Source organism: Narcine bancroftii, chromosome 1 (genome assembly GCF_036971445.1).
Source record: "Narcine bancroftii isolate sNarBan1 chromosome 1, sNarBan1.hap1, whole genome shotgun sequence".
Lineage (NCBI taxonomy): Eukaryota > Metazoa > Chordata > Chondrichthyes > Torpediniformes > Narcinidae > Narcine > Narcine bancroftii.
This window is the reverse complement of record NC_091469.1, coordinates 348549872-348564633: the sequence shown is the minus strand read 5'-3', so window position 1 is coordinate 348564633 and position 14762 is coordinate 348549872. Positions and strand designations below refer to the sequence as shown.

Genomic DNA, 14762 nt, shown 5'->3' with positions numbered 1-14762 from the left:
CAGGGGCCCCTTGAAATCGAGTCATTCAAAGGGGTGCATGGCTTTGATGAGGTGTGACTTGTTAAGCCAGAAGAAGCGCGGTTTACATTCCGTGCAGACCTAATAGTGTCTGGTAAGAGGCCTGTCATCTTCGATGGAGTATGGGAGGTTCCGGGCTTTTATGAAATAGAACAGATTCTTGACTCCAGGATGGCAGAGGTCGTCGTGGAGGGATTGGAAGCGGCCAAAATGTGCACTAGTGCACATCCCCCAGGATAGGGCGTATGTGGGGGTTGGGGGGGGGGTGTCGTTGATTTTTCCTGGCTGGTACAGGATGTCATCAGAATTTTATCATTCTTGATTTTACGGCGTAGTTCGGTTTTCAACATAAAGGGCACAGCTCAATGGTCCATTAGCAGCTTAAATCTTCTCTAGGCCAGATAATGGCGCCAGTGGTGTACTGCCTCAATGATTGCCTGTGCATCCTTCTCAACAGAGAAGTGCGATGTCTTGAGGCCATGGAGGATGTGGGAAAAAAATACCACTGGCCTGACTGCCTGGTTGAGAGTGGTGGCCAGCATGAAGTCAGAGTATTACTTTCCACCTGGAATGGGATGGATTTATTCACAGCATGCATTGTGGCTTTAGCAATATCACCTTTGATTTGGTTGAATGAGTCTTCTGCCAATAAGGGGAAGTTTGTGGATCTTACCAACAGTAAGCTTTATCGGCATAGTTGGATACCCATTGGGCATAGTAGGAAAAGAACCCCAGGCACCCTTTTAGTGTCTTGAGGTTGTATGGGATAGGGAGCACCATGAGGGGACTCATGCAGTCGGGGTCAGGGACAATGACACCATGAGCCATAATGCATCCAAGGAGGACCAAGCAGGTAGAGCTTCTCCTTATTGTAACTCAAATTGAGGATCTTAGCTGTGTGGAGGAATTTTGCAAGGTTCACATTATTGTCCTGCTAGTCGTGGCCGCAGATGGTGACCTAGTCTTGCTAGGGGAAAGTGGCCACCAGTTTATGTCTATCTACCATCCGATCCATCTCCCACTTGAACATGGAGATCCCATTAGTGACTCTGAAGGTCACCTGAAGGAAGTGGAAAAGCCTTATATTGGCAGTCTCCTGGACAAAGGGGCAGTTGGTGGTATGCCAACTTCAGGTCAGTAGTGGAGAATACCCTATAATGGGCAATCTTATTCTGCATGTCATCAATCCGGGGGAGGGCATAACCGTTCAGCTGCATGAATCGGTTGATCATCTAGCTGTAGTCAATCATCATCTGTGCTTTACTCTTGCCCCTGACCTCCACAGGCTGGAACTGTGGGCTATGACCCCCACCAATCCGACAGGAGTTGCTGAACCTCGGACCTTATAAATGCCCTGTCCTCAGTGCTATAGTGCCCACTCTTTGTCGCAATGGACGCAGTCTGAGGTCAGATTTTAAAATAATGACAGAGGGGGTATGCAGATGGTGGAGATGCTGCAGGCAGGGGCTAGCTGCTGGGGAGGGGGGCATGAGTTGGGGGTTGTATATCGTTATAGGCAGTTGTGGTCCTCTGAACACCATCGTCAAACTCTGAACTGGCTTTGAAAGTCAAGGCCCAGGAGGATTGGCGTGCAGAGCTGTGGCATCACAAGTAAATGGAAATTATCATAATATTTTCCCACCCACACCCACTGTTAATGATGGATAACAAAACTCGTGGTCTCAGCAGATTGATCCTTTGTGGCCATTGAGGCTCTGCCACTTGTACGTCTGACAGAGAGAGAGAGTTTGTGGGCAGTGTCCAGATGGATGAAACTCTGTGTTCCCACTGTGAAACAGACTTGCCACTGTTTATCCTGGCTTTAGCTGATTTAACCATCCAATCAAGACAAATCTTCATTCACACTTTTATAATTGCTCCTCTTTATGCTAACAACACTGGACTTAGAAAGGAGGTTTATGCCATCATTCTGTATCAGTATTCTATGTTGCACATATCACAATTCCCCATAGCATCCTCAACAACAAGATCTCTTACTATTCCTGCATCATTTCACTCCAGGAAATATATCAATAAAGTTGAAGGGGAGCAGAGAAGATTTACTAACATGGTGCTGGGACTTGACAAACTGAGTTACAGGTGTTACGAGCCCAAAGGACCCCAAAACCCCACAGCAATAGACATTCACTAACAAGTAGCTACTTAAACAAAAGTTGTTTTTAATTATCTTTAAAGATGAAAACAGAATCAAACTTTAACTTATCTCTATTAACTTAACTAAACCCAAATTAACCCTCTTCGAATTCTAAGGACATGTGTATGTGATGTGTGTAAATTTAACAAAAGTTCTTAAGTTCACAGTTCAATCTGACTTCTACTTCTTCCAAGTTCTCTGGTTGCAGGCGATTCTTATAATGTGCACAGAATTTAATATGCATAAAGTTCACCAGGCTTTGGTGCTCAAAAGGTAAATGTTTACTGCTCAGGAAGGATCTCGTAGGGTTTGCAGAGAGAGACTTGTTGTTCCAGGATTTCTATAATGGAGGTTCCTCCATTAGTCACCTCAATGTCTTGCTGATGCCCCATCAGGATTCTCCAGATGATAAGCTCTTTCTTTCAGGCTATCACAGAGTTCTTTTCTGTTCCACTTATTTCAATAGAAACATCAGACTGATAGCACTTTTAGCCATCCGCCACTGTGGAGCTTTTCTGTTTCAGTTCCAACAAGCTTCTCCTGCTTGATTCAGCTGTCTTTCTCTCTCTCTCTCTCCCTCTCCAACTGCCCATGTGACTCTCTTACTTGCAAAGCCCTTGACCTTCTCCAGCAATCAATAGGAGTTAGTCTTCTTAGTCAAGCTGTTGTCTTTAGGTAAACAAAAACCCAGCACTCTGTCAAAACCCTTGCAAAGAGCTTTTAACAGGCAGAGTGTCTCCTGCTTGTTACTTTAATTATGTCATTTCAATTAACAACTACTTGTGAAATATGCACAGCATTTTCCATAGTTTCTATAAAATTACTGAATATAAATTCTTCAATATTTCAAATAAGATCTGTTTTAAAGTGTGTGTATGTATGAAACCGACTCTAATTTTACCAATTTATCTCCCAAATATTCCATTACACAGGGAAAGATTAAACAGGTTAGGATTTTATTCACTGGAATGTAGAAGTGAGCTATACACTGAGGTTAAGCTATACAAAAATGAGAGGACATGGGTTAGGGGTGAAAGTGGCAAAGTTTAATGTGACCTTTTGGATGAACATCTTCACACACAGAGTTGTGGGAGTGTGGAATGAGCTGCCAGTTCTAATTAAGCTAAAAAATACAGGCTCAATTTTGATGGGAGAAGAATGCTGTTTGGGTGCACAGTAAATGGAAGTAGGCTTTTGTTCCCCTGTGATTAGTAAGGGATTGCTTAAGGTGCCATGTGTGTGGAAAGAAAATGTTTGAAAACCACAGTTTTAATCATACCTTCTTTCTTCTTTGGCTTGGCTTCGCAGACGAAGATTTATGGAGGGGTAATGTCCACGTCAGCTGCAGGCTCGTTTGTGGCTGACAAGTCCGATGCGGGACAGGCAGACACGGTTGCAGTGGTTGCAGGGGAAAATTGGTTGGTTGGGGTTGGGTGTTGGGTTTTTCCTCCTTTGTCTTTTGTCAGTGAGGTGGGCTCTGCGGTCTTCTTCAAAGGAGGTTGCTGCCCGCCGAACTGTGAGACGCCAAGATGCACGGTTTGAGGCAATATCAGCCCACTGGCGGTAGTCAATGTGGCAGGCACCAAGAGATTTCTTTAGGCAGTCCTTGTACCTCTTCTTTGGTGCACCTCTGTAACGGTGGCCAGTGGAGAGCTCGCCATATAACACGATCTTGGGAAGGCGATGGACCTCCATTCTGGAGACGTGACCTGCCCAGCGCAGTTGGATCTTCAGCAGCGTGGATTCGATGCTGTCGGCCTCTGCCATCTTGAGTACTTCGATGTTAGGGATGAAGTCGCTCCAATGAATGTTGAGGATGGAGCGGAGACAACGCTGGTGGAAGGGTTCTAGGCATGATTTCATAACTCTAAAGGAAATGGGCAATGACAATTTTTCTCAAGCAAAATATTTGAATAATATTGGGTCTAGAGCAGTGGTTCTCAACCTTCCCTTCCCACTCACATCCCACCTTAAGCAATCCCTTACTAATCACAGAGCACCAATGGCATAGGGATTATTTAAGGTGGAATGTGAGTGGAAAGAAAATGGTTGAGAACTACTGCTTTAGGTGAAATACATATTAAAGGACACAAAAGGGAAGAGGTTTAGGGGAGACATTAGGGGCAAATTCTTTACACAAAGAATGGTGGGATTGTGAAATGAGCTGTCATCTGAAGAGCTGAATGCACAATGTTAAAATTTAAGAAAAATTTGGACAGGTACAAGGATGGGAGAGATATGGAGGGATAAGGACTGGGGGCAGGTAGAAAAGGGCTGAAGGGCCTGTTTCAGTGCTGTAATATTTCAGAGTTCCATGGTTCTATAACCAAATCTAAAACAACCTGGTAAGTTCCAAGAGAAATGTTTTGCTCTAAGAGAAAATAAAAACACTCCTCAATTCCTTCTCTGTGGAACCATTTCAGACTGAGGTGTATATTAAAATTAAGAAGGATAATTATCAATCCTTTCTAATAGGCCTTTGACATTTCCTATGTTTGCTTTGACCTATCATGAGGCACATTTTAAGCCCATATCTGTCCACATTTACCTTATTTCCTTACCATTCTCAATTTCCATCCCAAAATGACCCCACATCACAATTCACTGAATCTAATCTGTGCTAATAACTTCCCTGATTAACTTCTTTATCCCATTTTCTTCTTTTTCTTTTTGCCTCTTTGGACATCTAATAACATAAAAATCATTTATTTTTGTTTGTGGTGCCAACCTATCATGTTGGAAAGGTTGAATGCCTTCAGACAAAGAACCATAAGCTTTGATATTTTTTAAATATTCACTTATTTCAATTTTATCTTCCATTGCATACCTTTGATTGTATTTTGTTCACCCTTTCATTAATTCTGTGCCACTGCACTCGTGCTTATTTTTAATGTATTAAGCTTTTTTAGAAACTTGAATCCTTCCTTCGTCCTCCTCCCCATCACCCCCAAAATGTTCATGTTTATTATCATCCATTTGTACAAATACAACGCGAAGAAACAGCATTCTCTTGTTCTCAGTGCAAATTCTTGTACAAAGTCTTTTTTACAAGCACAGTACTGTGTGTGTTGGGCACTAGCAGTTGCCCCAATAATCACAGAGACAGAGACTGAGGGGAACAATGGGCTTTATTACACACGAGACTGCTGGCCTGGGTCCAAGCTAGGGAAATGAGGGAAGGAGAGGAGACTCGACCTTTACAGCCTGGGTCACAGGGGAGGAGTCTAGGAGAGGATGTCATCAGGAGGGCGGGCCAACCTGTGCCTGTAGTACATACAATCATATCATTACATTGTGATTTATTCGACTACTGATTAGAAGATACTTCAACTGAAACCTGGATCTGAAGTCATTTAAAACACTTCCTGGCTTTTTTCATCCAGTCAGTTCCCAAGTCTCTTTACGAGCTTTAGGTTACCTTTTACTTGCATTGTCCACCCCATTCCTAGCCTGATCATTTTGTCTTTCGCCTCCTGTCCTCTTACAATAAAGCTGAGCATGGATTAAAGGATCAGGCAACAAATCACCAACAAAGACTAGACGATGCTTCCAATGCCAATTCTCTGAGCTTGTTTCCCTTTTGCTCCTCAGTGGACTGAGAAAAACTGCTTTAACTTTCGCAATACCTCCAAACTGATGCCTATCATGCTAACTTCTTCAGGCATCATGTCCAACATATCAGGCCAATTTGTTTGAATTCGCTTATTTGCAAACCCACTCACCGAGTGGTCCCACAGCACTTACTCTAAAGAAAAGTCTGATTTATTTTCCTTTTAGTGATTGCTTTTTGCTTAACCACTGCATCAAAATGTTGCTTTGGAATTTTTCAGCAGACCAGAACAGATACAAAAATTGTTAGGGATAGGCAGCAGGCCTGCCAGAGAATAAAAGAGTTAATGCTTCAGGTCACTGATCCTTCAGTCGAGCACATACAATGGGTATTTTGTAAAACAAAGCAAACGTCTCAGGAAATCTGAGATAATTTGGTTGCAGCAACAACCCAGACTTATTGACAATATAGTGTTGTGGCATCTTACATGTTATAGACAAAAGAAAATAGGTGTTGGAGAAGGCCAATTAGCCCTTCGAGCCAGCACCCCCATTCATCGGATCATGGCTGATCTTTCCCTTTCAACAGCCAATCCCAGTTTTATCCCCATAACCCTTAACTCCCCTGCCCACAAGAGCCTTTTCCAACTCTCTCTTAAATCTATGCACCCTGCACCAATCCTCCAGCCATACATTTATCTTTCTGATTTTTTTCATTTTTGTCCCTTCCCATACGCAGCACAGGTAGCAATCCTGAGATTATGACCTTGGAGGTTCTGCTTTTTAATCTCCATCCTAGTTCATGGTACTCCCTCTTCAGGATCTCCTCTTAATTTGTCAATGTCATTGTACAAGGATGTCCGGCTGCTCACACATTCCTCTCAGAATACCATGAACCCTGTCTGAGATATCCTGCACTGGCTCCTGGAAGGCAACATACCATGCGGGAATACTTCTTGGGTGCGCAGAACCCCTGTTCCCCTGATGATGGAGTCCCCAATGACCACCTTGTCCTTCCTCCTTCCATTCTGCACTGCTGGCTCCCTTGATCCAATCTCAGCCTGGCCATCTTCCTCAACATCACCCAAAATAATATATTTGTTGCTAAAGGAGTAGCCACTGGAGTGCTCTCCACTGACTGAGCAACCTTCCTCCCACACTTGATAGTAGTCCACTTATCTGACTCCCCCAGTCTGGGGTACCAAGTGCTTGAAAGTCATGTCAATAACTTCCTCACTTTCCCTAATAAGCCTCAGATCATCATGTTGCAACTCCAGTTCCTTAATTTTATCCTTTAGTAGTTGTTAAAGTTTAATAGTTGTACACCCCTTGCATTCATGCACTCTGGGGAGGGGAAAGGTCCTGTCATTTGCCTCATCACTTTCCCTGATGAGCAATTGGTCCTCAAGCTGGAGCTCCAGATCACAAACCCCATTTCTAAAGAACTTCACCTCATTGCACTTAGCACAGTCATGGCCACTTGGGAGGGAGGAACTCTCCCATGGTTCCCACATCTGGTAACTTGAGCAGAGCATTAACCCCATAGGCATATCTCAGCCCTTTAATGGAAACTGACCTATGAAGGGTAAATAAGAAAGCTCACCTTTCTCCTCGCCTGCTTTCGATGAAGCATGATGAGCCAAAGCCTGGAAGTCACACAACTTCACCATGTTGTAGTTTACTAAGACAACTAACATGGTAAAAGCTAACAACAATTATCCTTTATTGATGGTAATCAACACACAACAAAAGGCATTGGCTGTACAATAACATGTCAAAAGTTATCCCATTGGAATTTACAGTTCTTTAATATACTTCCATATTCGTTTATTTGAGATTCAAAATAATGTCTTTAATTGATGTGAATGTACCTCTTTTTAAATTCAGTTTTCAGGATTTAGCCATCATTCAGAAGACAGTATTCATTGCCCATAATTCATTATCTTAACCAGACCCATCTTTCAACTTCCTTGAGTTACTTCTTTCTCAGTTCAAGCAGTGTTTTCTTTTCCATATAGCATGCAATGATACCAACTCTTTTTCTCTTCCACAGAGGCATATATTTTCTGTTCAATTTTGGATCTTTGGCATTTGTAACATTTTGCCTTTGGATTTTTACACCATACATGTTCTACATTACTACTACTCTTTTATATAAACTACAACTAAATTATGATGTGTATTCTCTCAAAATAGTTATTAATTTCATTAATTTACTGCAGACTTTAAACTATATTGAGCTGCTTAGTACTGCAAGCACTCAGAATATTGAACTAACAAATACAAATTATGATAAATTGAAACATTTCCTGTCAACGACTTTAAACAATGGTGCAATGTATTATTTAATTTCATTGTCATTTTAATAGAATCACATCTAAAGTGAGAAGATCATTCTGTTTATTAATTATCAACATTAAACTTAATATGCTACGTCGACACAAACACAATAGGATTGAAGACATAGCTAATAGTGCAAGATAGATAGATGATAATGCAAAGACTTGCACCCACTCCTGCAATAATATGGTGTTTAAGAGGAAAGAACACTTATAAAGGGAACACTCCTTTATTTCTATTAAAGATCCAATTCATTCCTGGTTAGATATTTTCATTTTGGAATGTTACCTTCTTCTTAGAAAAACCTAGACACTGGAATGATAACTCTACATTCAAAGGCGGCATGGTTGGCACAATGCCTTTACAATGCCAGTGATCAGGTCCGGACCGGGGTTTGAATCCCTCGCTGTCTGTAAGGAGTTTGTACGTTCTCTCTGTGTCTGCATGGGTTTTCTCCAGGGGCTCTGGTTTCCTCCAGGGGCTCTGGTTTCCTCCCACCTTTCAAAATGTACCAGGGGTGTAGGTTAATGGGGTGTAAATTGAATGGCACAGACTTGTGGGGTGAAATGGAATGTAGCCATGCTGGATATCTAAATTTAAAAAAAAATAAAGGTGTGATTATTAAGATTGGGATTGATGTGCAAGGAGGGATTGAATGAATCAGACAATACTCTGTGGAATTTAAAAGAATGAGAAATTACTTAATTGAAATTCCTTTCCTATTTGAAATGCAGTTAAATAGTTTATAACCATTAAAAAGAAATCAGGTGATTCCCAGAACATCTGCCTAATTCACAGACTAAAGGATTTTTTTAGGGAAGTGGAGAGGTGGTGGGCAGAGTTTCAAGGAGAGCGGAGCAACATTATTAACACAATGAATAATGGTTGCTTGAAACAGACTGGCCCGAATAGTGGTAGAAGCAAATACATTAGTGTAATTTAAGAGGCTTTTGAATAGCCACATCAATATGAAGGGAATGGAAGGATATCTATCAGGTGCAAGCAGCAAAATTTAGTTTGATTTAGATATTATGTTCAATGCAGATGTGGGTTGAAGGGGCTGATCTTTTGCTGTCTGTTCTATATTTTATATCCTAATTGAAAAATCAATAAAGAGCACAAGGACTGGACCCAACAACATGCCTTTAACGCACTCTGAATTTGTTCAAATCAAAAGAAAAGTGAATCAATGCTCCTTGCAAGTAAGTGGCCATCTCTGTTTATCTTCATCCAAATTCAGAGGTTCTTGCAAAGGTTACGATGAACCCCTTTGCCAGATGTGCCAAACTAAATCTTTTGATCAGATTGTAAAGGAAGCTTCATCAGATTTCCGGCTCATCCAATTTATGTCTGTGCCAAAGGTGAAAGATAAGTTTGACTTAGATGAAAGCTTTCTCAGTTTTCATTTTCCAAGTTTGAAAGGAAGTGACCCTTTTGCTGAAGATCAGAAGTACATGAATAAAGTTCAAAATGTAGGAGGGAAAGAATCAGATTCAAAGATATGAACCCAGCGAGTGGATGGATGAGTATGGCATGATGATCAGAGGTTTACTAAAGTGAATTATTGAACTAAATGCATTCAACTAAGGAAGACTGAAAATTAGGACGTAATGACTCTTGTCAACACAGGAGTCCTAAAGCAATGGGAATTTAGTTATCGGTTTTGTAATTGCTTGCAGAACAGACTCCTTAAATGATTGGATGAATAATGGCAGCCAGTGTACACACAATCTTACGAAACACAATGGTTCCTATATATCCATCCAAAAATCCATTTGAAACTTGGCAATTAAGGACTGATATTAACTCTGCAGTATAGATCAGTTGAAAATGCATCCCCAGCCCCCAGTCCTATTACATAGCACTGAAGTATATTTTTAGTTGTGACCATGAATAGAGCTTTCACTTTTTATGCTCCACACTGCTGCCATCTCCAGGGCCTATTCATGTCAGCACTTATGTACATTTCCCTTTCTTCAATGACACAGACATACTTACAATTACAAGCTTTATTTAAAACAACATTCAAGGTGTTTTTTTTAATCAGGTGGCTGCTATTTATTTAATATTTCTTATCTGGGTTAGATTATTTCCCCAGACCTGGAACCTGAAAACTAGTATCCACAGGATAGAATTTTACTATTTTTTTTTCTGTGGGATGAAAATGTGGTTATTTGAATTATATATGGTTGGCAAAGCAGATATAAGTGATGCCCCTAGAGGTATCCATGCTAACAAATACAATAATTCCTTCATGTTTCATATTTGAATCAAATTATTTTTGACTAGATTTTCCAGTGAGGCACAGAAGTTTGCTTTAAATTCAATGCCCCACAAACTACAGTTGGTGAACACCCTTCCATTATCAATATATCTTTATATTTTCACACTATTTATCTATGTGTTATATTTAAATGGAACCATCAATTAATGTCTATTAATAATGCAACAATTTTCTCTGCAACTTCATGCTATAATTGGACTGTATAAATGTTTTTCACTTCCAGCTTTCAGGAGGAGGTTTAGAATAATTTGAGCATTTCAAACCATTGACAGTGTACTAGTGGATTATGTGTCAATTGAGAAAAGGAAAATGGTAAAAATAGATCCTAAAATTGTCAACATGGAAATATTTTTGGAACGCTTGATTTCCATTTCTACCCAAGAAGATTGATTCACTGACTTATCCAAATGTAATCAGGAAAGTAAATTACATATATCATTACCCAATAATGAGAAACAGGTTGAGAATATGTGCTCAATTTAGACAATTCTTTGGATTTAATAGTTTTTCTCTAGCTAGTTCTATAGAAAATCATCTTTTTCAGTCATCTCTGCTGGACATAGGTTTCAAGGAATGTACAGATTAGGTATCGAAAGTTATAAGGATCTTTTTATTTGAGATAACTGCCTCTTTTGAACAATTATCAGCCAAATTTAATCTTTCAAACAGACATTTTTTTAGATATTTACAAGTTAGACATTTTGTTCAGTCCAAGGTTTCTGATTTTCTTCATATCTCAAATACTAATGTTCTTGATTCAGTGGATTATATCTTATATTTACAGTGATTTATTGGATTTAAGATCAGCCTTAATGGCTGGGATTAAGAATGATTGGGAATGAGATTTGAACATAACATTTTCAGATGAAGATTAGTTCTCTACTCTCATTTTGCTTATTACAATTTAAGGCAGTACATAGAACACATATGTCAAACTTAAATTATCTTGTTTTTATGCAGGTATTGATCCACTATGTGAGAAATGTAAAATTTATGAAACTTCACTGATCCATATGTTTTGGGAATGCTCAAATTTAGAAAGATTTTGGAATGACATTTTTCAAAGTTTATCAGTGATTTTTAAGATCAAAATAGAACCATGCCCATTAATTGCTTTGTTTGGTTTTACATGTGAGCCAGATATACCTCTGTTTGCAACTTAGAAGAAAGTTTTAGCCTTTAGCATGCTGATAACCTGATGAGTAATTTTATTGAAATGGAAAGATGACTATTCACCTACCCATACACAGTGGTTATATGATGTAATGTCCTATTTAAGCTTGGAGAAAATTAGATACAACATTAAAGATAGAAAGTTTCAATTTGTAAAGATGAGAGACCCACTCATAGAATTCTATCATGAATGGAAGAATTAAGAATTTTGAATGTTCTGGAGATTCTCAGTCCAAAGTCTGGAGGTCACTATCCAATCCACAATTTCCCTTTTCTTTTACAAAGGAACTTCATTTAGAGGGAGGGGGATTATTATTTGTTTTATATTTTAATCAATTTTTATTTGAATTAATTTGGCAAATATGGGTTTCAACATGGTTAAGGCAGATTAATTCTATAACTTGTTTCTCAAGTGGATTAAGGAATGGTCTAATGTAGTTTCCTCCATTTTTTTTTGCACTTGTATGTATTTGAGATGACTTGTTATATGTTTTCCTTAAAATTTTGTATGTATGTTTATATGTTAAATTCAATAAAAGAATATTTAAAATAGAAAGATACAGTGTATTAGCAATGCCTTTAATATATAAGAGCTTGAGTTTTTGAGACTCTTTAATTCAGACAAAGATTCAATCTCCCTCAATTCCAGGAGCATCGTTACCAAGAATGATTAAGAGAGACATTACCAAAGGATAGAAGGGTACAATTGTGGGTAAGAAAAATAGTATGATGCAGATAGGAAAAAGGTCAGCACAAATAAAATGGGCTAAAAGGTTCATTTCTGTCCTCTACGACTTCATGACTCTGCAATGATTTGATGACTGTAATAGCTCAAATCCTACAGGTTACAATATTGTCACTGTGGTCTCTAAATAGTTTAAGAAATTGTGCATTGAGCAAATCCATGAAGAAGGTCCAATACCCAACGGAAAAAAAATCACTCAAAATATCACTCATCATGTTACTATTATTTTAACATGGCTGATTTAAAATCAGTAAGCTTTAAGAACAATAAATAGTTTCACAGGTAACTTACAGTAAAACTGCAGAGAATTGAAAAGTATTTTTGTTTTGAATGCTAGTGCTATCCAAATATTCCTTTGTAACCCGTGAAGGGATAAATTCTGATCGAAACTTTACAAACTGCGAAGAAGCAGAAACAAAAAAGGAGAGGGAGAACATTAACATGAGAATGATAATGAGATGATAGTAGCTCTCTGAAAAAGGTGAAAGAGATGTTGTCTACCTTCCTTCCTCTCTCACTTTTTCTCCATTTGTATCTCCCTCTTTCTTTGTTTAGTCCTTTTATTGCCTTGAATACTCACTTTCTCTTCATTTTGTTAACTTCCTCATTTGCCTTTTTCTATTCCCTCTTTCTCGATACAACTAGTGAAGCCATTCTCTTTCAATCTTTTTTATTGAGTTTTATAGAACAAACCCACACTGTATAGAGAACACGTTACCAAATACGAAGAATAGAAGTACTTTTCCAAAAGTAAAACAATGTCAATATGCCCCTTCCCCATACAATGTGTCAGAATGACAAAAAAGAAAACAAACCCAAAGAACTGTAACCCCCCCCCCCCACCAAAAAAACTTGGGATGTTTTGACATAAAATTAAGGATAGTATAGTTTTGCTGAATCTATAAAACATTACTAAGTGAAGGAAAAAACATATACAGTACATAAAAAAACACATTCAATGATCAAGGTAAACAGGTTTAATGAGCATGAAGATAGTTCATAAAAAGACTTCAAATTTTATGAAAATTAATATTAGCTTATAATGCAGAATACCTGATCTTTTCTATATTAAGGAAAGACATAACATGACATAATGACTGAATACTAGTGAGTGGAACAGGATCTTTCCATCTTTCCATCTTATGGCATAGCTCTTCATGCCATAAGAGTTGTAAATAGTATGATGTGGCGGCACACTCTCTCATGGTGAACCGGCCCCACGTGTAATGCCACATGGCGGGACAGCCATGGGAAGATGGAGCAGTCAGGGTTCTTCCTGACTCAAACCTCCCACTCAGCCCGTGCCTCTGGCACCAATTATGATGACACAATGCCTGTGGTGACTAAATCGGCACTGCCCTTAAAGGGGCGAACACTAAATTCAAATAAGCAGTCATTAACGATCCTCAACGTGGTAGCTGTGCTTTCTTCAGCTGCGCATAGCACTGCCTTGGTGACACCGATGAGCCCAGATGTCTTTCTGCTCTCCGCGACATAGATTCAGCTGAGGTTAATGCTGTGCCAATCAAGCTTCCTCCCTTCTGGACCCATCGCCCGCAGATGTGGTTTGAGCAGGTGGAAGCACAATTTCACCTCAGAAATATCTCAGCACATGCCACAATGTTCTACCATGTCGTGAGCACGCTGGATTAAGAAACAGCATCCACGTTGGATGACCTCCTTCATCATCCTCCAGCTGAGGGTAAATGTACCACCCACAAAAACTTGCTTCTAGGGACATTTGGCCTCACCCCCCAGCAACAGGCTTCCAGGCTCTTGCACCTGATGGGCTTGGGGACCGCAGCCCATCAGCGCTAATGGACAAACTGCTGGCCTTGGTGGAGGATCATAAGCCTTGTTTCCTCTTCCTCCAGATTTTCCTCGAACAAATGTCAGAGGATATCCAGCTGCTCCTGGCAGATGAGGATTCGCGGAGCCATGTAAGGTCACAGCCCGAGCGGATGCCCTCTGGTGCATGAAGGGGGAGAATGAGGCAGCCCTTAACCAGGTTTCGTGACTAGGAACCAGCCGACCACAAGCTGTCCCCAAGCACAAGCCAGAGGAGAGCCATTCCACCTGGTGCTTTTATCACCAGCACTGGGGAGCGCAAGCCTGTAAGTGCCGCCAATCCTGCAGCTTTCAGGGAATCAACCAGGCCAGCCAGCATTGATGGCTGCGATGGCTGGCCACGGGAACAGCCTCCTTCATGTCACTGATAAATTCACTGGCTGGCGTTTCCTGGTAGACACAGGGGCTGAGCTGAATGTCCTATCCCTAACAATGCTAGAGACTCACACCCAATCTCCCAGTCCAACCCTGTGGGTGGCCAATGGTTCCACCATCAAGACCTATGGCACCTGCAGGGCGCAGATCCAGAACAGCAAAGAAAAATTCCACTGGAGTTTTGTGTTGGTCTCGGTGGGCACTGCGCTGTTGGGGCTGACTTCCTGAGGGCTCACAGCTTGCTGGTCAATATGAAAGGCAAGAGGCTGGTCAAT

At 40.3% G+C, this 14762-nt stretch overlaps 1 long non-coding RNA gene across 3 annotated transcripts in view; it reads right to left on the bottom strand.

Moving 5' to 3' along the window:
• The window catches only part of LOC138749333 (uncharacterized), a 106399-nt gene that overhangs the window by 60860 nt on the left and 30777 nt on the right, over positions 1-14762 (bottom strand). Inside the window, exons 3-4 of one of the 3 annotated variants that reach the window (XR_011348566.1) lie at positions 12556-12662; positions 9196-9412 (exon numbers count right to left, since the gene is read on the bottom strand). The exons of 1 other annotated variant lie outside the window; for it this stretch is intronic. This is a non-coding gene — a long non-coding RNA (uncharacterized lncRNA). Of the gene's footprint in view, positions 1-9195; positions 9413-12555; positions 12663-14762 lie in introns of those variants that run through there. One more of the 3 variants, XR_011348564.1, reaches the window with a different exon arrangement.